At 46.8% G+C, this 25,419-nt stretch overlaps 1 long non-coding RNA gene across 7 annotated transcripts in view; it reads right to left on the bottom strand.

Moving 5' to 3' along the window:
• Positions 1–25,419, bottom strand: part of LOC140457857 (uncharacterized) — a 560,696-nt gene that overhangs the window by 185,192 nt on the left and 350,085 nt on the right. Inside the window, exon 5 of one of the 7 annotated variants that reach the window (XR_011953389.1) lies at positions 1,573–2,071. The exons of the other annotated variants lie outside the window; for them this stretch is intronic. This is a non-coding gene — a long non-coding RNA (uncharacterized lncRNA). Of the gene's footprint in view, positions 1–1,572; positions 2,072–25,419 lie in introns of those variants that run through there. 7 annotated transcript variants of the gene reach the window in all.

The raw sequence follows: 25,419 nt of genomic DNA, 5'->3' as shown, positions 1-25,419 counted from the left end.
TGGTCCAATCAGGGAGCCTTGGCTGACAGATAAAAAAAGAGCAATGTCAGACATTCTGACACCCTAGAGCTGGTTTTGATGGAGCTGCATCAGTGTTAAGGACTTTCCATGTGTAAAAAAAAAAGGGCAACTTGGTGACTGGCCTCTGTGGAATTATTTAGGAGAGTTTAAAGGAAAGTTTGTAAAGAATAGAAATAGTTTCAGGAGGTACCAAGCCATAAAGGGATTTAAGCAAAAGGAAACAGTATAACCCATTAGGGAAAGCATGCTGGCACATGAGCCCTACTAATCCCAGGGTCCTCGCAGAAGTTAACGTGCACAGTTTTGGTCTCCTTACTTGAGAAAGGATGTATGGCACTGCAGGGGGTGCAGAGGAGGTTCACTAGGTTGATTCGAGTTGAGAAGGTTGGCTTCTGGAGAGAGATTGAGTAGGCTGGGACTGTACTCACTGGAATTTAGAGTGGGGCCTCTTACTGAAACATACAAATTTATGAAGGGACTAGCTAGGCTCGAAGCAGGGATGTTGTTCCCACTGGCAGGCGAAACTAGACCGAGGGGACATAGCCTCAAAAATAAGGATGAGTAGATTTAGGGCTGATTGAGGAGGAACTGTCGAATTCCCTGCCCAGTGAAACAATTGAGGCTACCTCGTTGAATGTTTTTAAGGCAAAGATAGATAGATTTTTGAATGGTAAAGGAATTAAGGGTTATGGTGAGCAGGTGAGCAAGTGCAGCTGAGTTGACTAAAAGATCAGCTATGATCCTATTGAATGACAGAGCAGGCTTGAGGGGCCAGACAGCTCCTGGTTCTTATGTTCTTAAAGATTTAATCAAAATCCCCAATTTACTGACATAATGATCAGATTTCTATACTTAATGAGGACTACTATTGATCACAAATAAATAAATTATAGCCACAGGCATATGACTTATCAATATATAACTCAACCCGTGAAAACTCTAACTCTCCTCTCCCCTTTTAAAACCTGTGTATGTACATGAAGAAAGGCACAGATAAAAAATGTGATGTTATTTTATGGAGGGAAGGAATAACTTTGGAGAAACAATTCAGTAATAACAGTCAATGTTTGATGAGATGTTCCTTTTCTTTCCTAAGACCTGCTGTTCTTCAATCCAACTGCTCCAGCTTCTTTCATTCCTTTACTGGTGTCATAGGACAATTGGTACATCAACTGCACAATCTTTTAGTTACTGATTAAAGGCAACAGATCACAGCAAATAGTGGGAAAAAAAGACACTAAATTGTTCTGGCTTCAGGTACTAATACTTGCAGAGAAATAGAGACACAGCACTTGCTCTTCCAGCAATCAGGAAGCTTCTCTCAGACGAGAAAACTTCTGCCTCTTGATCATTCACACACACAAGCTGTTCCCTTGCTCAGGAGCCAGAGAGTTGTCATCAGGCTAATGAACTCTGGCATCCACAACTGGTCGCAGCTGCACAAACCAATCAGCTACCTAAACAAAACAAAATTGAACTGCGGATGTTGTAAATCGGAAATTGCTGGAAAAATTCAGCAAGTCAGGCGGCATCTGTGGAGATAAAACAGAGTGAACGTTTCGGGTCCAGTGGCCCTTCTTCAGAACTGAGTTTCCAATTGAATTTAATTTAATTTATTGTCGCACGTACCAAGGCACAGTGAAAAGCTTTATCTTGCAAGCAATACAGGCAGATCACAGAGTTAAGTAGCATAGAGAAGTAAATAATAGTTAAACAGCGGCAAAAACAAAAACACAGGTACAGGCGAATGTTAAGAGTTTGTGAGTCCATTCAATATTCTAACAACAGTAGGGTAGAAACTGTTGAGACACCAGCTGGTGCGTGTGTTCAGGCTTCTGTACCTTCTCCCTGATGATAGAGGTTGTAGAAAAGCATTGCCAGGGTGGAACGGACCTTTGAGAATGCTGGCAGACTTTCCTTGACAGCGGGCCTGGTAGATGGATTCTATAGATGGGAGGTTGGCCTTTGTGATTGTCCAGGCCAAGTTCACCATTCTCTGTAACTGTCTCCAATCTTGACACATCCAAACTGAATGCTCTCGATGGCGCACCTATAAAAGTTCACAAGGGTATTCACCGTCATGCCAAATTTTCTCAGCTGCCTGAGGAAGAAGAGACGTCGTTGGCCCTTTGTAACCAGTGCATCCACATGAAGAGGCCAAGAAAGCTTGTTGTGAATGACCACTCCCAGAAGCCTTACACTCTCCACTCGTTCTACCTCTGTGCTGTTAAAGTGTAGGGGGGCATGAGTAACATCCCACCAAAAGTCAATAATGAACTACTTGGTTTTGCCAGCATTGAGAGCTAGGTTGTTCTCAGTACACCACCTTTCCAGATCTTCCCCCTCCCATCTGTAGTCTGTTTCATCGCCATCTGAGATTCGACCAACTATGGTGGCATCATCAGCGAACTTGTAAATGGCATTTATCTGGTATTTGGCAACTTAGTTATGGGTATACAGTGAGAACAGTAGGGGGCTGAGTATGCACCTCTAGGGGGGCTCCAGTGTTTAGTGTTAGTGAGGATGAAATATTGTCCGCAATCTTCACCGATTGTGGCCTGAGAGTCAGGAAACTGAGAATCCAGTTGCAGAGAGTGGGGTTTAGTCTGAGATCACTAAGTTTAGTAATCAGTTCATGAGGGGATAATGAAGGCTGAACTGTAGTCAATGAGTAGGAATCTTACGTAGCTGTTCTTGGCGTCAAGATGTTCTAGGGGAGAGTGAAGGGCAAGTGATATGGCATCTAACGTGGATCTGTTGGTCCGATAGGCAAATTATCTACCTGTTGCTGGCTGAGTCACATTATGTACACAGACTTTGGTGCCATGCAGTCATATCTCACCTCCCCCACTGCTTTAACTCACAATGAGTTCCAGAAACTTGTGGACAAAGTTGCAGCAATTCTTCTCCCACTCCTGGTTTTAAAACAGTGCTTTTCCTATTTCAGTCCACAATTATAAAGAAAGAAAAAGATATGCTTTTCATAGAGGAGAGGTGTTGACTGGAACCAAGCGGGTCTTTGTAGGTTAGCAAAACCACTGGTTGAGATTTGCCACATGATAAATGCAAATACAGATGAGCTGAAGATCATGGAGGTTGGATTTTGACAGATTAGTCAGAAGAGCACTGGAAATGGCACAGACAAAGGCTTCAGAACCTGTATATGTCACAGAGAAGCAAGAGAACCATGAAGCTAATCTCAAGTTTCAAAAGGGACCTGAGAGGAGGAGAGACAGGATTTTCCACCTGGGTGAAGAGGTACCTGCAAGGCCATCTTATCAGAGTGTAGCACATAACATGGAAAATGGAATGGAGAAGCTTAACCTGTGATGGAGCTGTGCGTGCTTCTTAACTTACATCCCCTCCTGCCACTGAGACCACGTCTGTCAAGGCAATGCAATATCTAGCCCTGGGAAAAGGATTAGAGCTCTCCTGGTGCAAGGTCATTTTGGAAGAAATACCAACAAGTTTTACTTCCTGACACAACAATCTCCTGAGTAGCTCAGTGCAGGCAGAAACCTGAAATTGAGGACACAGAGATGGAGTGAAAAAAAAGAGAGGTGTATTGGTTGGGGAGTTGTGATAGGGTTGAGGGAGGGAGGTATTTAATCTCTTAAGTGAAGCTGACTTGATTGTCAATTTCGCTCTTTTCATCTGATGCCTCATTGGCCCTTTTACACACAAAACTACAGATATTACGATGGCCTGACCAAAACCACACACTGACAGGTTTTTCTTCCTCCAAGTTGAACATTTCTGATGCTGTGTGTGTAAGCAGAAGTAAAGCAGGACCACAGCTTTGGAAAGATCTGTCTAAAGTTATTTACAGCCCAGAAAAGGGGTTGGTTCCCACACCACGAGCAGCATTAGACAGCTGTGCAAAAGCATTGTTGCTATTGGAGCCACTCAACTGCTTCCTTATGAGCAGTTGGCGGGGTGGGGGGTGGAATAATGTGTTCCTTGTGCCTTCGATTTAAACAATACCATCAATGTGCAGTTTGACTCACGACAGCACTTGATCTCTTCTACCATTCAGACTGGAGGCCTGTGACCAGTGGAGTGTCACAAGGATCGGTGCTGGGTCCTCTACTTTTTGTCATTTGCATAAATGATTTGGATGCGAGCAGTTAGTAAGGTACAGTTAGTAAGTTTTGATACCAAAATTGGAGGTGTAATGGACAGCAAAGAAGGTTACCTCAGATCACAACAGGATCTTGACCAGATGGGCTAATGGGCTGAGAAGGGGCAGATGGAGTTTAATTCAGATAAATGTGAGGTGCTGCATTTTGGGAAAGCAAATCTCAGCAGGACTTCTACACTTTAATGGTAAGGTCCTAGGGAGTGTTGCTGAACAAAGAGACCTTGGAGAAAAGGTTCATAGCTCCTTGAAAGTGGAGTCGCAGGTAGATAGAATAGTGAAGAAGGCGTTGGTATGCTTTCCTTTATTGGTCAGAGTATTGAGTACAGGAGTTGTGAAGGCATGTTATGGCTGTACAGGACATGGATTAGGCCACTGTTGTAATATTGCATGCAATTCTGGTGTCCTTCCTATCGAAAAGATGTTGTGAAACTTGAAAGGGTTCAGAAAAGATTTACAGAGATGTTGCCAGAGTTGGAGGATTTGAGCTATAGGGAGAGGCTGAAGGGGCTGGGGCTGTTTTCCCTGGAGCGTATGAGGCTGAGGGGTGAGTTTTTAAAGAGGTTTACAAAATTATGAGGGGCATGGATCAGGTAAATAGGCAAAGTCTTTTCACTGGGGTCAGGGAGTCCAGAACTAGAGGGCATAGTTTTAGGGTGAGAGGGGAAAAATATAAAAGAGACCAATGGGCCAATGTTTCACACAGAGGGTGGTATGTGTATGGAATGAGCTGCCAGAGGAAGTGATGGAGTCTGGTACAATTGTAACATTTAAGAGGCATTTAGATGGATATATGAATGGGAAGGGTTTGGAGGGATATGGGTTGGGTACTGGCAGGTGGGACAAGATTGGGTTGGGATATCTGGTCAGCATGGACGGGTCGGACCGAAGGGTCTGTTTCCATGCTGTACATCTCTATGACTCTATATACATTCCCCGTTTCATTGTGAGACCAAGTGCAAATTACGAGATTTTGCACTTCCCAGTTGAAGCTTGTGAATGCAGATATCATTATTAGTGGGACACTCCCCTCACCACCACCAAAGGAAAAAATCCACTGGATCTTGCAAAAATTTTCAACTTGACTTGCTCAGAGATTTTCTTACACACATCTGGAGCAGGCGGGACAAACCCAGGCCTCCTGGCTCACAAGTAGAGACACTATCACTGTGCCACAACAGCCTTTCCACTGAATCTCGTATCGATCAGGTACTCAAGTGGTCACCCATCTGGCTCTTTGGTGGATCACTACCTGGGACAGCACCGTCCTGTCCCGTTCAAAGAGATGGTGTTGAGGGCTGGCTACACAGCACCAAAGCTCTGAAGCAGTGGGCTAGATGGGTGATGTTTCAAAAGGAATGATATCCCAGGTGGAGGCATTCCAGATGTGAGCACAAGGGGGCAGGCTTCCATGGCTGCCCTTCTCTCCCTGCTTCCTCATTTGTGCCCCCCCAACCATTCCAGAAGGAGCTCCCATCACCTTCCCCTTACCTCTCGTTTTACTGGTTGGGACGAGAGGTATCTGCAGTGCCTATAAGTAGTCACTAACTGTCCATGAAAGGGCCTGAATTAGTGGAGATTTGGGAATGGCCAACAGGGGGCCCATCCTCCTAGATGTTAAATTCTGAGCTGATGTGAAAGGGACAAGGGGTATTTTTTTTGGTGCCAGCCGACCAGGTTGTTTTCCCTTCGCCGCCACTTCCCAGGAGAGGGAAAAATCCCAGTTATTGCCTTTAAACATTCTTCTGGCTATTGGTTGTTAATTTACACTAGCCGACCAGATGAATCTTGTAGAAGGGAGGGCTTTCCTTGTTTCTTTTGAAGGAAAGTATTAACTGCTTGTTGATGTGTATCATAACGTTGAATTAAAAATCCATTTACAAAGAAATACTCGCGATCACAGAAATCTGCTTTTCTTTATGGAACTTACCAACGGTTTAATTCTGGTGATGATTTTCATCATAATAATGTTTATTGCAGTATGTGCGCCTTAAAGAGATGGATATCAGTGCTGAGCAGTCTTCATTTGAACACCAACCTCATCAAGTCCTTCTGTTGAAGTATATCACTAATTCCTGTAACTATCTCCTACTAGACAATCCTACATAAGTCACCAACACTCCCCCAGTGACTCAATGACATCTTCTACTTTCCAAGTCAGTTACGGAATAAAAACTCAGCTAAAGCTGCCCAAACTCCATTTACCACTAAACTTTACCAATAGTGGATGGAGAACAGTTTTGTTCATAATTACAGAGCTGCACTTAAATCACCATTACAGAGATGAAATCACACAATGCTATTCCAGTGCAACAGGAGTCAGTTAACTGAGATGACTGGAAGGCTGGTTTGCAATGCAGAGTAATACTAACAGCGTGGCTTCAATTCTTGTACAGGCTGGAGGTTACCACGCAGGACTCTCCTCACAACCTCTTTCCTTGCCTGAGGTATGGTGACCCTCAGGATAAACCACTACCAGTCATCTTTCTCTGATGGGAGAGTAGCTCTATGTTCTCCCACAACTAGGCTGACTTTGCCTTTACTGCAAGACCTACAGTATGATTTTTCCTGGGTCGGAACAATTTTTAAAGACACCAGCTGAAACCTGGACGCAGACATCTCGCCCTATTACTAATGAATCCAATTGTTCACAGAGGTAGAGGGTGAGCCTGTTTCACACAAGCAGGACCCCAACTAGACACGGCCACTTGAACATAGCCCTTAGTTCTGAAAAGGAGAATAATACAAGAGCAATGTGCAGCTTACTTTCTAATAATAACATTTTAAACCAAAAAAAGAATTTGGTTCCTTTGACTGGAAAGAACTACAAGCCACATCCACCACTGGCACACACCCCATATGCCACTTCTTTCTCCACATGAAATTCAGTGGAGTAGATATTTTGGAAAACTAGCAGATCTGGCATCATGTAAGTGACCTCTAAGGATCACTGGACCCAAAACATTAACTCTGTTTTCTCGTCACAGATGCTGCCAGACCTGCTGAGATTTCTCAGTCATGTTTGGTTGTGTTTCTGTTTTCTAGCATCTGCTGTACTTTGGTTTCTTTGGGTAGAAATTTGGCTTCAGCTTTGTGTTGTTCCATTTTCGTAGTGCCCTGGAGCAACGTTGATAAAGATTGCAGGAAGCTTGGGTGTTGGCAAGCACGTGGTAAAGTCTAGCCTTATATAGGACAAGACTTCACACAAGACACCTGCAAAGAATTGCCTCAAAGTAGGCTTTGTATTGTTAGATCACTTCCTGCAACAATGTAGACCATTTTATTTACATATTCCTATTAACCCTTTATGCATCAGCACCAAACAGGTAGCAGTGCACAAGCCATCCTAATGCTAGGTGCCAGGACTTCTGAAATGCAGCCTAAGCAAAAGCATCCTTTTTGCACTGTCATCCAAGATGATACTTCTCTTTTTGACAGCCAGACTTTGCCAAGAAATTTGAATACGTGGTGAAGCTTAGAAGGGGTGTTGCATTCCATGTCTCGACTGTGCGTGTGTGAGGACAAATACATGTGATATCACTGCTCTATCCCACCAGTCTAATTTAGGGCTCTCTCCTCCACTCTGTTCTCTCTCTCTCACACACACACCCGCACAAACACACATATACACACGTGTACACACATACACAGAAAAGAAAAAAATGTGATGTGTTATGACACTTCTATGATGGTAACAACTGCAACATGAAGAGGGCGGCAGGCAGCCTATTCAGATGAACAAAAACAATTGGTGTGGTGCCAGATTATATTCCTGCCTCAACACAGAATGGGTCGGGTTACATTCGTCATGTTTTATAATTTATCGTCTGCCAACAAGTGAAACTTTAGCAATAGTGCCTTGTGTGGGCAGCTGGAAGGCAGCATAAATCTACCATTGTGTCAATCATTCAAATACACATTTCTCCAGGCTGCAGGACAATTAACCAGAGAGAAACGACACAGGCCTCTCAGTGAACATGACTTTTCTTTACAGTTATTCGTACCATCCAGTGTCGGGGGTGATCTCAAAAGGTGTGGAAAACCTCCCATACATGAACCACAGAATCCCTACAGTGTGAAAGCAGGCCATTCAGCCTATCGAGCCCATACCTACCCTCCAAACAGCATCCCACTAAGAACCACCGCACACCTGCTTTGCCCTGCGTTTCCCATGGTTAATCCACCTAGCCTGCACATCTTTGAACTGTGGGAAGAAACCAGAGGAAAGCCACACAGACAGGGAGAACGTGCAAACTCCACACAGACAACTGTGTGAAGCTGGAATCGAACCCAGGTTCTCTGGCACTGTGAGGCAGCAGTGCTAACCACTGAGCCAACATGCTGCCCAAGCTATTACAACAAACTATTCACACTTTACAGTGGGGAGGTCATTGAATGGTCAGCAAGAATCAACACTTTGATTTTTTTTAAAAAAAAACACTAGCCCAGAGTCACTGAAATGTCTCCAACAGGGGCTTTTGTCCAAAATTAGGGATCAAACAAAAAACTGCACCACGCAATAAATTAAATCAGAGTGGTCACTGGAATTTTATGCTTTTTTTTTCCCCCCAGTACCTCTATTTGGTTTCCATCAACACACAGGAGCTGTAGGTAAAACAGTGAGGTAGGTGACTTACTCCTGTCTCTGGTATTGCTATAGTTAAGGAGATCTGCTTGCAACTACATGAGAAACAACGTTTAATTTCTTCCATCCACCTTTCCCTCTCTTTGATGCTCCATTAATGACCCACTGAATTCAGAATTACCCCATTTGAGCATAAGATTTCTCCTTACATCACAACACTCAAAAGGCGTGTTTCAAATTCCACAACCTCTTCCCCTCCCTGAGCTGTCCACAATTGCTGTTCTCCAAGTGCCGTGATATTCTGCCACCTGATATGAAAGCAAGTTTAAATGTTAAACAAATCCCTTTGTAAATTATATTCAATCTTCCATGTGCAAACAGAAGAGCTATACAGTTTGAATTGAAGTTCTCCATTTAAAAAATGACAACGCAAAATCAAGCCAGTTCATAATGGCTTATGTATTTAGTAGAAGCGTATAGCTAAGGCCAAAAGGAAAATCAGATGTACATTATTCTTCTCAATGTTGTTGAGCATACTTTATGCAGAAATCAGTTCCCCTTCAAACAGAAGCTGATTACTAAATCCACAGTTATGGTCTGCAGGTAGTCTGTTATCTGACCACATACTGTGACAAAGGAGTTTCCTTTTGCTGCAGCACATTAGTCAGATCAAATTTTAACCTGTGCTGTGCAGACCATCAGGAGATAAAAAATTATTACAAAAGCTTTTAGAATAAACTCAATGTCCCTTCTTATATTTTTCAAGACAATCAATTTTCCATGATATGTTAACAACTTCGGAGCCTCAAATACCAGCACATGATTGTCTTGTAATTGAAACCACTCAACTTATTCAATCCAATCTTTTAATGATGTTTTTTGCATGTAGAGAAGGAAATCCACGCTCATGTGGTAACATGAATTGTCAGACGTCTAACTGGGACAGCGCCCCAGCCTCACTCTGAGCATGTTTAGGTTAGGAGGTGTGAATGGGCTGCTTGCTGTATCTTGTAAAAATAGTGACAAACAGCTTTCAACTGAAAAGATCAACAGACTTGTCCCTTCTCAGTAGATGCTACCTGACCTGCAAATGGTCTCCAGTTCCTGCTGCCTTTGTGTCATATTTTCAGCATCGAGAGCGTATCAGTGTATGCATATAGTGTCCACAGTTCAGTTCAAGCAATTTCAAAAACAAATGCAGATGGCTCTCACTTGTCTTGGATATTTTATACCTTTCCCTTTAAGTGTTTTGTTTTGCTTTTAGAGCAAACACCACCAATGTTAATGTTAAAATAAAATGGCTGGAGAATACACATACCTCTAAGCTAACCATTACAATGTGAAGAGCAAGCAATAGTAAACACAGATCTGTGGGTCTCAGTACTCTTCTCATTAATTCCCAATCAATAACAACGGAAAACAGTGAACTCGAATTTGAGAACTGTTTGCAAAAGATATAGTACTACAAAATAGTCATCTGGTAGTGGAGAGCCTTAGCATTGTTGAAAAGACATTTTGTCAAATATTTTCATCTTACATTCATTGGAACAATTTAAAAAAAAATCAATATAAAAGGGGAGAGAACACTTATACTATGTGAGACAATTGTGCAGACTGGTCGGCAAGTGGATTCTGATTGGTGGAGGTGTTGCCACGGAGAATGTACCAGTTCGATGCTGAATGTCTGTTAACTGTCAAGTTTTGTTTAAGTTTTAAACCAGGTGGCTTGATTTTGGTCAAGGCTGGGAAATGTACCAGTGAACTGTTTTTACCAATTATTTTTTTTTATTTCAAAATATACTTTATTCATATAAATAAATCTCTGGTACTTGTACAATTTTTCCATGTCGTTCATAGTTATATACATTGCATGTCTTAACATTACAAAGAACAAATTGAATTAATCGAATTCACAGTTATCCTATTAACAGTTACATTTATTAACTATCCAGTCTCTTGGTGTTTGGCTGTGGCTTCAGCGGAACCCTGAAGATTGGGTGCCCTGTTATATGAAAGCAAATTTAAACTTCTTTAACCCCCAGTTTATGGGGTTACCATTGTCCATTTGACTGTCCTGTCTCTGGGGTAGCTTGTCTACATCCCCATGGTAAGCACGAACTGCTGGACCTTCGCTGGGCTGAGGTAGCTATCCATCTCCTCACTGGGGTCATTTGCCCGCTCTGGTGTCATTGAACCAATTATTTTTTTTTATTTCAAAAATATACTTTATTCATAAATGATTTGATGGTCTGTACATTGGATCATGCCATACATATGTCCATATTTACAAACACAGATTCGACTTTATTCTTGTCCTTTACAATCCTGTGCATTTTTTCAATCTTGTATATATACACATATATTTGGCTGAGGCATCAGCAGAGCCCAAAAAAACGTCTGTATGGGCCCCCTGTTCTTCTTTCGGCAGGCCGATCTTACACGGTGGTCTTTCCCCACCGCGCCTTGGCGGCAGCTGCCCCAAGCTTCAGCGCGTCCCTCAACACGTAGTCTTGGACCTTGGAATGTGCCAGTCTGCAACACTCGGTCGGGGTCAACTCCTTCAGCTGGAAGATCAACAGGTTTCGGACCGCCCAGAGAGCGTCCTTCACCGAGTTGATGATCCTCCAGGCGCAGTTAATGTTCGTCTCGGTGTGAGTCCCGGGGAACAGGCCGTAGAGCACGGAGTCCCGCGTCACGGCGCTGCTCGGGACGAACCTCGACAAGCACCACTGCATTCCTCTCCAGACTTCCTCTGCATAGGCACATTCCAGAAGGAGGTGTGTGACAGTCTCGTCCCCCCCGCAGTCACTTCGAGGGCAGCGTGCGGTGCGGCAGAGAGTCCGGGCGTGCATAAAGGATCTCACAGGCAGAGCCCTTCTCACCACCAGCCAAGCCACGTCTTGGTGCTTGTTGGAAAGTTCTGGCGATGAGGCATTCTGCCAAATGGCTTTGACAGTCTGCTCAGGGAACCGCTCGACAGGATCCGCCCTCTCCTTTTCCCGAAGGGTCTCAAGGACGCTACGTGCTGACCACTTCCTGATGGACTTGTGGTCAAAGGTGTTTTTCCTCATAAATATCTCCACGAAGGACAGGTGATACGGAACGGTCCAACTACTCGGAGCGTTTCGCGGCAGCGAGGCCAGGCCCATCCTTCGCAACACCGGGGACAGGTAGAACCTCAGTACGTAGTGACACTTGGTGTTTGCGTACCGGGGATCCACGCACAGCTTGATGCAGCCACACACAAAGGTGGCCATCAGGGTGAGGGTGGCATTGGGCGTGTTTTTTCCCCCATTGCACCGGTCTTTGTACATTGAGTCTCTTCGGACCCGGTCCATCTTTGATCTCCAAATGAATTGGAAGATGGCCCGGGTGACTGCGGCGGCACAGGTCCTGGGGATAGGCCAGACCTGTGCCACATATAGCAATACTGAGAGTACCTCACACCTGATGACCAGGTTTTTTCCCGCGATGGAGAGCGACCGTTGCCCCCATCTGCCTAGTTTCTGTCTCATCTTCCTGATCCGCTCCTCCCAGGTCTTGGCGCACGCCCCAGCCCCCCCGAACCAAATACCCAGCACCTTCAGGTGGTCAGTCCTGACGGTGAAGGGGATAGAGGATTGGTCGGCCCAGTTCCCGAAGAGCATGGCCTCGCTCTTGCCTCGGTTTACCTTGGCCCCCGAGGCCCGTTCGAACTGGTCGCAGATGCACACGAGTCTGTGCACGGACAGCGGATCCGAGCAGAAAACAGCGACGTCATCCATGTACAGGGAGGCCTTAACCTGCAGGCCCCCGCTGCCAGGAATAGTCACCCCCCTCAGGCTCGCATCCTTCCTGATGGATTCGGCAAATGGCTCTATGCAACACACAAACAAGGCGGGTGAGAGGGGGCATCCCTGCCTGACTCCAGATCTTACAGGGAAGCTATCTGATTCCCACCCATTGATTGAGACTGCACTGACAATGTTGGTGTAGAGCAGTCTGATCCAATTTCCGATTCCCTCCCCAAAGCCCATTTTGGAGAGGACATCCCTCATATATGTATGCGATATCCTGTCAAAGGCTTTCTCCTGGTCCAGGCTGATGAGGCAGGTGTCCACCCCCCTGTCCTGCACGTAGGCGATCGTATCCCTGAGGAGTGCGAGACTCTCAGAGATCTTCCTGCCCGGTACAGCACAGGTTTGGTCCAGGTGGATCACCGATCCCAGAGCAGACCTGACCCGGTTGGCGATGACCTTTGACAGGATTTTGTAGTCTGCATTTAACAGTGAGATCGGTCTCCAATTTCTAATTTCCTCCCTCTCCCCCTTCCGCTTGTAGACGAGGGTGATGATGCCTTTCCTCATGGATTCACTCATGGTACCTGCCCGGAGCATACTGACATACACCTCCAGCAGGTCCTGGCCGATCAAGTCCCAAAGAGCGGAATAAACCTCGACCGGTAAGCCGTCGCTTCCGGGAGTTTTATTCTTTTCGAAGGACTCGAGGGCCTTGGTCAGTTCATCCAGAGATAGCGGCTGGTCCAGCCTCTCTCGTGTTCCGTCATCTAGGACCTCCGTGATAGAGGACAGGAACGACTGGGAGGCCGCGCTGTTGGTCGGCTTCGAGTCATACAGGCTGGCGTAGAAGGATTTGCTGATCCTCATGACGTCAGCCTGAGATGACGTTACCGAGCCATCTTCTTTCTTCAGGCTGCTGAGCACGGAGCTCTCTTTGTGCACCTTCTGGAAGAAGAAACGTGAGCACGTCTCGTCCTGCTCCACCGAGCGGACCCTGGACCGGAAGATTATCCTGGAGGCCTCCGAGGCAAAGAGCGAGGCTTGCTGGCCCTTCACCTCCTTGAGGTCCTCCGTGACATCCACCCCCATCGTCTGCAGCAGGAGCAGGTTCTGCATACTTTCCTGGAGCTGGGACAGTTTTCCCCACCTCTCTCTCGCCTCCTGGACACCTTTGAGGATAAAGAACCTCTTGATGTTCCCTTTTACCGTTTCCCACCAGTCCGCTGGAGACTCAAAGAGGGGCTTCACGGTTCTCCAACCTGCGTAATCCCTCTTGAGCTCTTCGATGTTTCCCGGGGTCAACAGCTTAGTGTTCAGTTTCCACGTTCCCTTGCCCGCCCGCTGTTCGTCCTGTAGGTGACAGTCGGCCAGCAGGAGGCAGTGGTCAGAGAAGAACACCGGCTTGACGTCGGTGGATCTGACCGAGAGCGTTCGGGACACAAACAGGTAATCTATCCTTGAGCGGATAGACCCGTCTGCCCGTGACCAGGTTTTTTTTTTTTATTTCAAAAATATACTTTATTCATAAATGATTTGATGGTCTGTACATTGGATCATGCCATACATATGTCCATATTTACAAACACAGATTCGACTTTATTCTTGTCCTTTACAATCCTGTGCATTTTTTCAATCTTGTATATATACATATATTTGGCTGAGGCATCAGCAGAGCCCAAAAAAACATCTGTATGGGCCCCCTGTTCTTCTTTCGGCAGGCCGATCTTACACAGTGGTCTTTCCCCACCGCGCCTTGGCGGCAGCTGCCCCAAGCTTCAGCGCGTCCCTCAACACGTAGTCTTGGACCTTGGAATGTGCCAGTCTGCAACACTCGGTCGGGGTCAACTCCTTCAGCTGGAAGATCAACAGGTTTCGGACCGCCCAGAGAGCGTCCTTCACCGAGTTGATGATCCTCCAGGCGCAGTTAATGTTCGTCTCGGTGTGAGTCCCGGGGAACAGGCCGTAGAGCACGGAGTCCCGCGTCACGGCGCTGCTCGGGACGAACCTCGACAAGCACCACTGCATTCCTCTCCAGACTTCCTCTGCATAGGCACATTCCAGAAGGAGGTGTGTGACAGTCTCGTCCCCCCCGCAGTCACTTCGAGGGCAGCGTGCGGTGCGGCAGAGAGTCCGGGCGTGCATAAAGGATCTCACAGGCAGAGCCCTTCTCACCACCAGCCAAGCCACGTCTTGGTGCTTGTTGGAAAGTTCTGGCGATGAGGCATTCTGCCAAATGGCTTTGACAGTCTGCTCAGGGAACCGCTCGACAGGATCCGCCCTCTCCTTTTCCCGAAGGGTCTCAAGGACGCTACGTGCTGACCACTTCCTGATGGACTTGTGGTCAAAGGTGTTTTTCCTCATAAATATCTCCACGAAGGACAGGTGATACGGAACGGTCCAACTACTCGGAGCGTTTCGCGGCAGCGAGGCCAGGCCCATCCTTCGCAACACCGGGGACAGGTAGAACCTCAGTACGTAGTGACACTTGGTGTTTGCGTACCGGGGATCCACGCACAGCTTGATGCAGCCACACACAAAGGTGGCCATCAGGGTGAGGGTGGCATTGGGCGTGTTTTTTCCCCCATTGCACCGGTCTTTGTACATTGAGTCTCTTCGGACCCGGTCCATCTTTGATCTCCAAATGAATTGGAAGATGGCCCGGGTGACTGCGGCGGCACAGGTCCTGGGGATAGGCCAGACCTGTGCCACATATAGCAATACTGAGAGTACCTCACACCTGATGACCAGGTTTTTTCCCGCGATGGAGAGCGACCGTTGCCCCCATCTGCCTAGTTTCTGTCTCATCTTCCTGATCCGCTCCTCCCAGGTCTTGGCGCACGCCCCAGCCCCCCCGAACCAAATACCCAGCACCTTCAGGTGGTCAGTCCTGACGGTGAAGGGGATAGAGGATTGGTCGGCCCAGTTCCCGAAGAGCATGGCCTCGCTCTTGCCTCGGTTTACCTTGGCCCCCGAGGCCCGTTCGAACTGGTCGCAGATGCACACGAGTCTGTGCACGGACAGCGGATCCGAGCAGAAAACAGCGACGTCATCCATGTACAGGGAGGCCTTAACCTGCAGGCCCCCGCTGCCAGGAATAGTCACCCCCCTCAGGCTCGCATCCTTCCTGATGGATTCGGCAAATGGCTCTATGCAACACACAAACAAGGCGGGTGAGAGGGGGCATCCCTGCCTGACTCCAGATCTTACAGGGAAGCTATCTGATTCCCACCCATTGATTGAGACTGCACTGACAATGTTGGTGTAGAGCAGTCTGATCCAATTTCCGATTCCCTCCCCAAAGCCCATTTTGGAGAGGACATCCCTCATATATGTATGCGATATCCTGTCAAAGGCTTTCTCCTGGTCCAGGCTGATGAGGCAGGTGTCCACCCCCCTGTCCTGCACGTAGGCGATCGTATCCCTGAGGAGTGCGAGACTCTCAGAGATCTTCCTGCCCGGTACAGCACAGGTTTGGTCCAGGTGGATCACCGATCCCAGAGCAGACCTGACCCGGTTGGCGATGACCTTTGACAGGATTTTGTAGTCTGCATTTAACAGTGAGATCGGTCTCCAATTTCTAATTTCCTCCCTCTCCCCCTTCCGCTTGTAGACGAGGGTGATGATGCCTTTCCTCATGGATTCACTCATGGTACCTGCCCGGAGCATACTGACATACACCTCCAGCAGGTCCTGGCCGATCAAGTCCCAAAGAGCGGAATAAACCTCGACCGGTAAGCCGTCGCTTCCGGGAGTTTTATTCTTTTCGAAGGACTCGAGGGCCTTGGTCAGTTCATCCAGAGATAGCGGCTGGTCCAGCCTCTCTCGTGTTCCGTCATCTAGGACCTCCGTGATAGAGGACAGGAACGACTGGGAGGCCGCGCTGTTGGTCGGCTTCGAGTCATACAGGCTGGCGTAGAAGGATTTGCTGATCCTCATGACGTCAGCCTGAGATGACGTTACCGAGCCATCTTCTTTCTTCAGGCTGCTGAGCACGGAGCTCTCTTTGTGCACCTTCTGGAAGAAGAAACGTGAGCACGTCTCGTCCTGCTCCACCGAGCGGACCCTGGACCGGAAGATTATCCTGGAGGCCTCCGAGGCAAAGAGCGAGGCTTGCTGGCCCTTCACCTCCTTGAGGTCCTCCGTGACATCCACCCCCATCGTCTGCAGCAGGAGCAGGTTCTGCATACTTTCCTGGAGCTGGGACAGTTTTCCCCACCTCTCTCTCGCCTCCTGGACACCTTTGAGGATAAAGAACCTCTTGATGTTCCCTTTTACCGTTTCCCACCAGTCCGCTGGAGACTCAAAGAGGGGCTTCACGGTTCTCCAACCTGCGTAATCCCTCTTGAGCTCTTCGATGTTTCCCGGGGTCAACAGCTTAGTGTTCAGTTTCCACGTTCCCTTGCCCGCCCGCTGTTCGTCCTGTAGGTGACAGTCGGCCAGCAGGAGGCAGTGGTCAGAGAAGAACACCGGCTTGACGTCGGTGGATCTGACCGAGAGCGTTCGGGACACAAACAGGTAATCTATCCTTGAGCGGATAGACCCGTCTGCCCGTGACCAGGTTTTTTTTTTTTATTTCAAAAATATACTTTATTCATAAATGATTTGATGGTCTGTACATTGGATCATGCCATACATATGTCCATATTTACAAACACAGATTCGACTTTATTCTTGTCCTTTACAATCCTGTGCATTTTTTCAATCTTGTATATATACATATATTTGGCTGAGGCATCAGCAGAGCCCAAAAAAACATCTGTATGGGCCCCCTGTTCTTCTTTCGGCAGGCCGATCTTACACAGTGGTCTTTCCCCACCGCGCCTTGGCGGCAGCTGCCCCAAGCTTCAGCGCGTCCCTCAACACGTAGTCTTGGACCTTGGAATGTGCCAGTCTGCAACACTCGGTCGGGGTCAACTCCTTCAGCTGGAAGATCAACAGGTTTCGGACCGCCCAGAGAGCGTCCTTCACCGAGTTGATGATCCTCCAGGCGCAGTTAATGTTCGTCTCGGTGTGAGTCCCGGGGAACAGGCCGTAGAGCACGGAGTCCCGCGTCACGGCGCTGCTCGGGACGAACCTCGACAAGCACCACTGCATTCCTCTCCAGACTTCCTCTGCATAGGCACATTCCAGAAGGAGGTGTGTGACAGTCTCGTCCCCCCCGCAGCCACTTCGAGGGCAGCGTGCGGTGCGGCAGAGAGTCCGGGCGTGCATAAAGGATCTCACAGGCAGAGCCCTTCTCACCACCAGCCAAGCCACGTCTTGGTGCTTGTTGGAAAGTTCTGGCGATGAGGCATTCTGCCAAATGGCTTTGACAGTCTGCTCAGGGAACCGCTCGACAGGATCCGCCCTCTCCTTTTCCCGAAGGGTCTCAAGGACGCTACGTGCTGACCACTTCCTGATGGACTTGTGGTCAAAGGTGTTTTTCCTCATAAATATCTCCACGAAGGACAGGTGATACGGAACGGTCCAACTACTCGGAGCGTTCCGCGGCAGCGAGGCCAGGCCCATCCTTCGCAACACCGGGGACAGGTAGAACCTCAGTACGTAGTGACACTTGGTGTTTGCGTACCGGGGATCCACGCACAGCTTGATGCAGCCACACACAAAGGTGGCCATCAGGGTGAGGGTGGCATTGGGCGTGTTTTTTCCCCCATTGCACCGGTCTTTGTACATTGAGTCTCTTCGGACCCGGTCCATCTTTGATCTCCAAATGAATTGGAAGATGGCCCGGGTGACTGCGGCGGCACAGGTCCTGGGGATAGGCCAGACCTGTGCCACATATAGCAATACTGAGAGGACCTCACACCTGATGACCAGGTTTTTTCCCGCGATGGAGAGCGACCGTTGCCCCCATCTGCCTAGTTTCTGTCTCATCTTCCTGATCCGCTCCTCCCAGGTCTTGGCGCACGCCCCAGCCCCCCCGAACCAAATACCCAGCACCTTCAGGTGGTCAGTCCTGACGGTGAAGGGGATAGAGGATTGGTCGGCCCAGTTCCCGAAGAGCATGGCCTCGCTCTTGCCTCGGTTTACCTTGGCCCCCGAGGCCCGTTCGAACTGGTCGCAGATGCACACGAGTCTGTGCACGGACAGCGGATCCGAGCAGAAAACAGCGACGTCATCCATGTACAGGGAGGCCTTAACCTGCAGGCCCCCGCTGCCAGGAATAGTCACCCCCCTCAGGCTCGCATCCTTCCTGATGGATTCGGCAAATGGCTCTATGCAACACACAAACAAGGCGGGTGAGAGGGGGCATCCCTGCCTGACTCCAGATCTTACAGGGAAGCTATCTGATTCCCACCCATTGATTGAGACTGCACTGACAATGTTGGTGTAGAGCAGTCTGATCCAATTTCCGATTCCCTCCCCAAAGCCCATTTTGGAGAGGACATCCCTCATATATGTATGCGATATCCTGTCAAAGGCTTTCTCCTGGTCCAGGCTGATGAGGCAGGTGTCCACCCCCCTGTCCTGCACGTAGGCGATCGTATCCCTGAGGAGTGCGAGACTCTCAGAGATCTTCCTGCCCGGTACAGCACAGGTTTGGTCCGGGTGGATCACCGATCCCAGAGCAGACCTGACCCGGTTGGCGATGACCTTTGACAGGATTTTGTAGTCTGCATTTAACAGTGAGATCGGTCTCCAATTTCTAATTTCCTCCCTCTCCCCCTTCCGCTTGTAGACGAGGGTGATGATGCCTTTCCTCATGGATTCACTCATGGTACCTGCCCGGAGCATACTGACATACACCTCCAGCAGGTCCTGGCCGATCAAGTCCCAAAGAGCGGAATAAACCTCGACCGGTAAGCCGTCGCTTCCGGGAGTTTTATTCTTTTCGAAGGACTCGAGGGCCTTGGTCAGTTCATCCAGAGATAGCGGCTGGTCCAGCCTCTGACCAGGTTATGTTGAAGTGTAACAGGCACAGTGTGTGTACCTGTGCTTTCTGACTGCAGTCTAGGTCACTATGTATTCCTACTTGCAAGCGCACCATAGTGTGAGCCTGATGGACAAGCCTAAATTGGTTGCCACTGTAATTCTTCTCACACTCACATTTACTTAAAAGTTTGTCCAATTGAAGAATCATCAAATGTTGGACACAGTGTTTAAATTTAAACAAAGCTTACCAATTAATTGTCAGTCACCTAACTGGGACATTTCCCACTGCATTACAGTCCACTTGACAACCAATCAGCACTCTCATACCACACAATAGAAACGTTGTTTTCCATTTATGTTGGTATTCTTACAAATTGCCCTGATAAGAGCAAAATGAAAAAAACTCAGCAAAATGATTCATTAATAACTAGATAAATAAAGTTCATCAGTCAAATGCTCCAGGTAAGTTGATTCTTCTTTATTTGACTATCAGAAAGTGTTTCTCTGATACACTTATCCATCTGTAAAACATGCAGCACTGTGATGGCAAACCTAATAATTCTGCTAGCTTTAGTTTTAAAATTAAATTGGGTCGCTCCATTTTATGAGGGGGGTGGGGGGAATATGAAATTCTGAAGATGACCAAAATATGAACACATTTACTAATAGCATAAATTAGGTCTCAGCAGTAACAACTTTATTTAAAATAGTTACATTTTTATGTGTTTTGTGTTATAATTATGTGTTATAATCCTTTTCACTGAAGCACGTCAATATGTTTTTTTTTCTTTCATTGTTTCCAACTCCCCCAATTTGTATAGTGCAACGGTTAGGATTTATTAAACATACAGGAACTTTAAAATACCAACTAAACACAATAAAAGACTGAAGACGTTAAGTGGGGAAAAGGTGTGGCAACAAATTAAATTGGAAAGCCAAGCTACTGTGGGAACAGGAGAAACATGGGAGTCAGCATTTGGAGTACTAATGGGAATCAATGAAATCAAAATGACAGATAGCATCTCTGATTTTTGATTGTACATCCTGGTAATTGAAGAACTAAAACTGATGACAGTTTGTGAAAAATAAAGAATTGCCATTTTAAAAACTCACATCCACCTTAAGCTCAAATGATAATCACACAAATTATTGTTTTGGCTAAGTCAGCATATCTGTACCATAGTAGTCATTGGGGACTTCATAGTTAGGGGGACAGATAGGAGGTTCTGTGGGGCCGAGAGACACTCACTATTGGTGTGTTGCCTCCCAGGTGCCAGGGTTCGTGATGTCTCTGATCGTATTTTTGGGGTCCTTAAGGGGGAGGGGGAGCAGCCCCAAGTCGTGGTCCACATAGGCACCAACGACATAGGTAGGAAGAGAGATGGGGATTTAAGGCAGAAATTCAGGGAGCTAGGATGGAAACTTAGAGCTAGGACAAACAGAGTTGTTGTCCCTGGTTTGTTGCCCGTACCACATACTAGTGAGGCAAGGAATAGGGAGAGAGAGTAGTTGAACACGTGGCTACAGGGATGGTGCAGGAGGAAAGGTTTTGGATTCTTGGATAATTGGGGCTCCTTCTGGGGTGGGTGGGACCTCTACAAGCAGGATGGTCTTCATCTGAACCAGAGGGGTACCAATATCCTGGGGGGGAAATTCACTAAGGCTATTGGGGTGGGTTTAAACTAATCACTGAGGGGGATGGGAACCAAAATTGTAGTTCGAGTATAGAAAAGGTTGAGAGTAGGGAGGTCTGAAATCAAGTTTCAGGGATGCAAGATGGCACCAGCAAGCAAAACGTTGGTTTGAAGTGAGTCTACTTCAATGTCAGGAGCATCTGGAATAAGGTGGGTGAACTTGCAGCATGGGTTGGTACCTGGGACTTCGATGTTGTGGCCATTTCGGAGACATGGATAGAGCAGGGACAGGAATGGTTGTTGCAGGTTCCAGGATTTAGATTTTTCAGTAAGAACAGAGAAGATGGTAAAAGAGAGGGGGGGAGGGGGGTTGGCATTGTTGGTCAAGGTCAGAATTACAATTGCAAAAAGGACGTGTGGGGACTCATCAACTGAGGTAGTATGGGCTGAGGTTAGAAACAGGAAAGGAGAGGTCACCCTATTGGGAGTTTTCTATCAGCCTCCAGATAGTTCCAGAAATGTAGGAGACAGGAGAGCAAAGATGATTCTCGATAGGAGTGAGAGAGACAGGGTAGTTGTCATGAGGGACTTCAACTTTCCAAATATTGACTGGGAACACTTTAGCATGAGTACTATAGATGGGTCAGTTTTTGTCCAGTGTGTGCAGGAGGTCTTCCTGATACAGTATGTAAACAAGCTTACAAGGGGTGAAGCCACATTACATTTTGAGCCCGGCCAGGTGTTAGACTTGGAAGTAGGTGAGCACTTTGGTGATAGCAATCACAATTCTGTTCTGTTTACTTTAGTGATAGAAAGGGATAGATGTATACCACTGGGTAAGAGTTACAGCTGGGGGAAAGGCAATTACGATGTGATTAGGCAAGATTTAGGAAGCATAGGATGGGGAAGGAAACTGCAGGGGATGGGCACATTAGAAATGTGGAGCTTATTCAAGGAAAAGCTCCTGTGTCCGAGATAAGTATGTACCTGTCAGGCAGGAAGGAAGTTGTAGAGTACGGAAGCTGGAAGTGGAAGGAAGTGGAATCTCTGGTCAAGAGGAAGAAGAAGGCTTATGTTCGGATGAGATGTGAAGGCTCAGTTAGGACGCTTGAGGATTACAAGGTAGCCAGGAAAGACCTAAAGAGAGAGCTCAGAAGAGCAGGAGGACACATGAGAAGTTGTTGGCGGATAGGATCAGGATAAACCCTAAGGCTTTCTACAGGTATTTAAGGAATAAAAGAATGACGAGAGTAAGATTAGGGCCAATAAAGGATAGTAGTGGGAAATTGTGCCTGGAGTCAGAGGAGATAGGGGAAGCACTAAATGAATATTTTTCGACAGTATTCACTCTAGAAAACGACAATGTTGTCGAGGAGAATACTGAGATACAGGCTACTAGACTAGGTGTGATTGAGGTTCACAAGGAAGAGGTATTAGAAATCCTGCAGAGTGTGAAAATAGATAAATGCCCTGGGCCGGATGGGATCTATCCTAGGATCCTCTGGGAAGCCAGGGAGGAGATTGCCGAGCCTTTGGCATTGATCTTTAAATCGGCATTGTCTACAGGAGTAGTGCCAGAAGACTGGAGGATCACAAATGTTGTTCCCCTGTTCAAGAAGGGGAGTAGAGACAACCCTGGTAATTATAGACCAGTGAGCCTTACTTCAGTTGTTGGTAAAGTGTTGGAAAAGGTTATAAGAGATAGGATTTCTAATCATTTAGAAAAGAATAATTTGATTAGGGATAGTCAGCATGGTTTTGTGAAGGGTAGGTCATGCCTCACAAACCTTATTGAGTTCTTTGAGTAGGTGACCAAACAGGTAGACGAGAGTAAACCGGTTGATGTGGTGTATATGAATTTCAGCAAGGCGTTTGATAAGGTTCCCCACAATAGGCTATTGTACAAAATGTGGGATTGTGGGAGATATAGCAGTTTGGATCAGTAATTGGCTTGCTGAAAGAAGACAGAGGGTGGTGGTTGATGGGAAATGTTCATCCTGGAGTCCAGATACTAGTGGTGTACGGCAAGGGTCGGTGTTGGGTCCACTGCTGTTCGTGATTTTTATAAACGACCTGGATGAGGGTGTAGAAGGGTGGGTTAGTAAATTTGCAGACAACACTAAGGTCGGTGGAGTTGTGGAAAGTGACGAAGGATGTTGTAGGTTACAGAGAGACATAGATAAGCTGCAGAGCTGGGCTAAGAGGTGGCAAATGGAGTTTAATGCGGACAAGTGTGAGGTGATTCACTTTGGTCGGAGTAACCGGAATGCAAACTACTGGGCTAATGATAAGATTCTTGGTAGTGTAGTTGAGCAGAGAGATCTGAGTGTCCAGGTACACAGATCCTTGAAAGTTGCCACCCAGGTTGACAGGGTTGTTAAGAAGGCATACGGTGTTTTAGCTTTTATTAATAGAGGGATCGAGTTCCAGAACCATGAGGCTATGCTACAGCTGTACAAATCTCTGGTGCGGCCGCACTCGGAGTATTGTGTACAGTTCTGGTCACCCCATTATACGAAGGATGTGGAAGCTTTGGAAAGGGTGCAGAGGAGATTTACTAGATATTGCCTGATATGGAGGGAAGGTCTTACGAGTAAAGGCTGAGGGACTTGAGGTTGTTTTTGTTAGAGAGAAGAAGGTTGAGAGGTGACTTAATAGAGACATATAAGATAATCAGGGGGTTAGATGGGGTGGACAGGGAGAGCCTTTTTCCAAGTATGGTGACGGTGAGCACAAGGGGCATAGCTTTAAATTGAGGGGTGATAAATATAGGACAGACGTTAGAGGTAGTTTCTTTACTCAGAGAGTAGTAAGGGTATGGAATGCTTTGCCTGCAACGGTAGTAGATTCGCCAACTTTAAGTACATTTAAGTCATCATTGGACAAGCATATGGATGTACATGGAATAGTGTAGGTTAGATGGGCTTCAGATTGGTATGACAGGTCGGTGCAACACCAAGGGCTGAAGGGCCTCTAGTGCGCTGTAATGTTCTATGTTCTATACTATGCTAATCTGATTTTCCAAATATGTTAAAGGGAAATATACAGAGAGGAGGTCCACAGATATTTTGCAGTTGCACAGTAGAATTGATTATATCGATCTTTAAAATTACAGAAACCAATGTGGTAGTGGTTCAAGGGACCACTCAGTGCAAGGGAGCTTGAATTTCACTCCCTGTTCGCTACTATGTTGGCTGGCCAGTAATTATAATTTGTCCCTGATCGAAGGAAGAAAAGAAAACAGATGAAAAAAAAATTATTGAAGATGTTTTGCATCTTCTACCTTTCAAAGCTGCGCAAGTAGCATCACAATGCAGACCAGGAAGGTTCCAGATTGAAAATCAGCCCTCTGAGCTTACTAACATTAACCAGGATGGTAATGGAAAGAACCGAATTAGTCTCAACACACTTGGGGAAATCAGTGAGAACAAATTTAAGTCCGGACAGCACGAGGTTTTGAGCAGGATGTGTACAATGTTGAAATTTGCTGCTGACACAAATGTGTGAGCTATTAAAAACAAGAAAGTATGGGCAAGACAATAGAATGGACAAACTTTAATGGGGAGAGGTTTGAGGCATAATATTCTGGATTTGGCACTCAATGGAAATATGGCACCATTTACAGTCAGAGAGTTATAGAGATGTACAGCACGGAAATAGACCCTTCTGTTCAACTTTTCCATACCGACCAGATATCCCAACCCAATCTATTCCCACCTGCCTGCACCCAGACCATATCCCTCCAAACCCTTCCTATTCATATACCCATCCAGGTGCCTTTTAAATGTTGCAATTGTACCAGCCTCCACCACTTCCTCTGGCAGCTCATTCCTTACACTTACCACCCTCTGCGTGAAAAAGTTGCCCCTCAGGTCTCTTTTATATCTTTCCCCTCTCACCCTAAATCTGTGCCCTCTAGTTCTGGACTCCCCAATCCCAGGGAAAAGACTTTGTCTATTTATCCTACCCATGCCCCTCATGATTTTATAAACCTCTATAAAGTCACCCCTCAGCCTCCGACACTCCAGGGAAAACAGCCCCAGCCTGTTCAAGCTCTCCCTGTAGCTCAAATCCTCCAACCCTGGCAACATCCTTGTAAATCTTTTCTGAACCCTTTCAAGTTTCACAACATCTTTCCGATAGGAAAGAGACCAAAATTGCACACAATATTCCAATGGTGGCCTAACCAATGTCTCTACAACCACAACATGACCTCCCAACTCCTGTACTCAATACTTTGACCAATAAAGGAAAGCACCCCAAACACCACTATCCTATCTACCTGCAACTCCACTTTCAAGAAGCTATGAGCCTGCACTCCAAGGTCTCTTTGTTCAGCAACACTCCCTAGGACCTTAACATTAAGAGCACAAGTCCTGTTAAGATTTG

This window comes from Chiloscyllium punctatum, chromosome 3, assembly GCF_047496795.1.
Source record: "Chiloscyllium punctatum isolate Juve2018m chromosome 3, sChiPun1.3, whole genome shotgun sequence".
In the NCBI taxonomy this organism is placed as follows: domain Eukaryota; kingdom Metazoa; phylum Chordata; class Chondrichthyes; order Orectolobiformes; family Hemiscylliidae; genus Chiloscyllium; species Chiloscyllium punctatum.
This window is presented reverse-complemented; position numbering and strand designations above follow the sequence as displayed.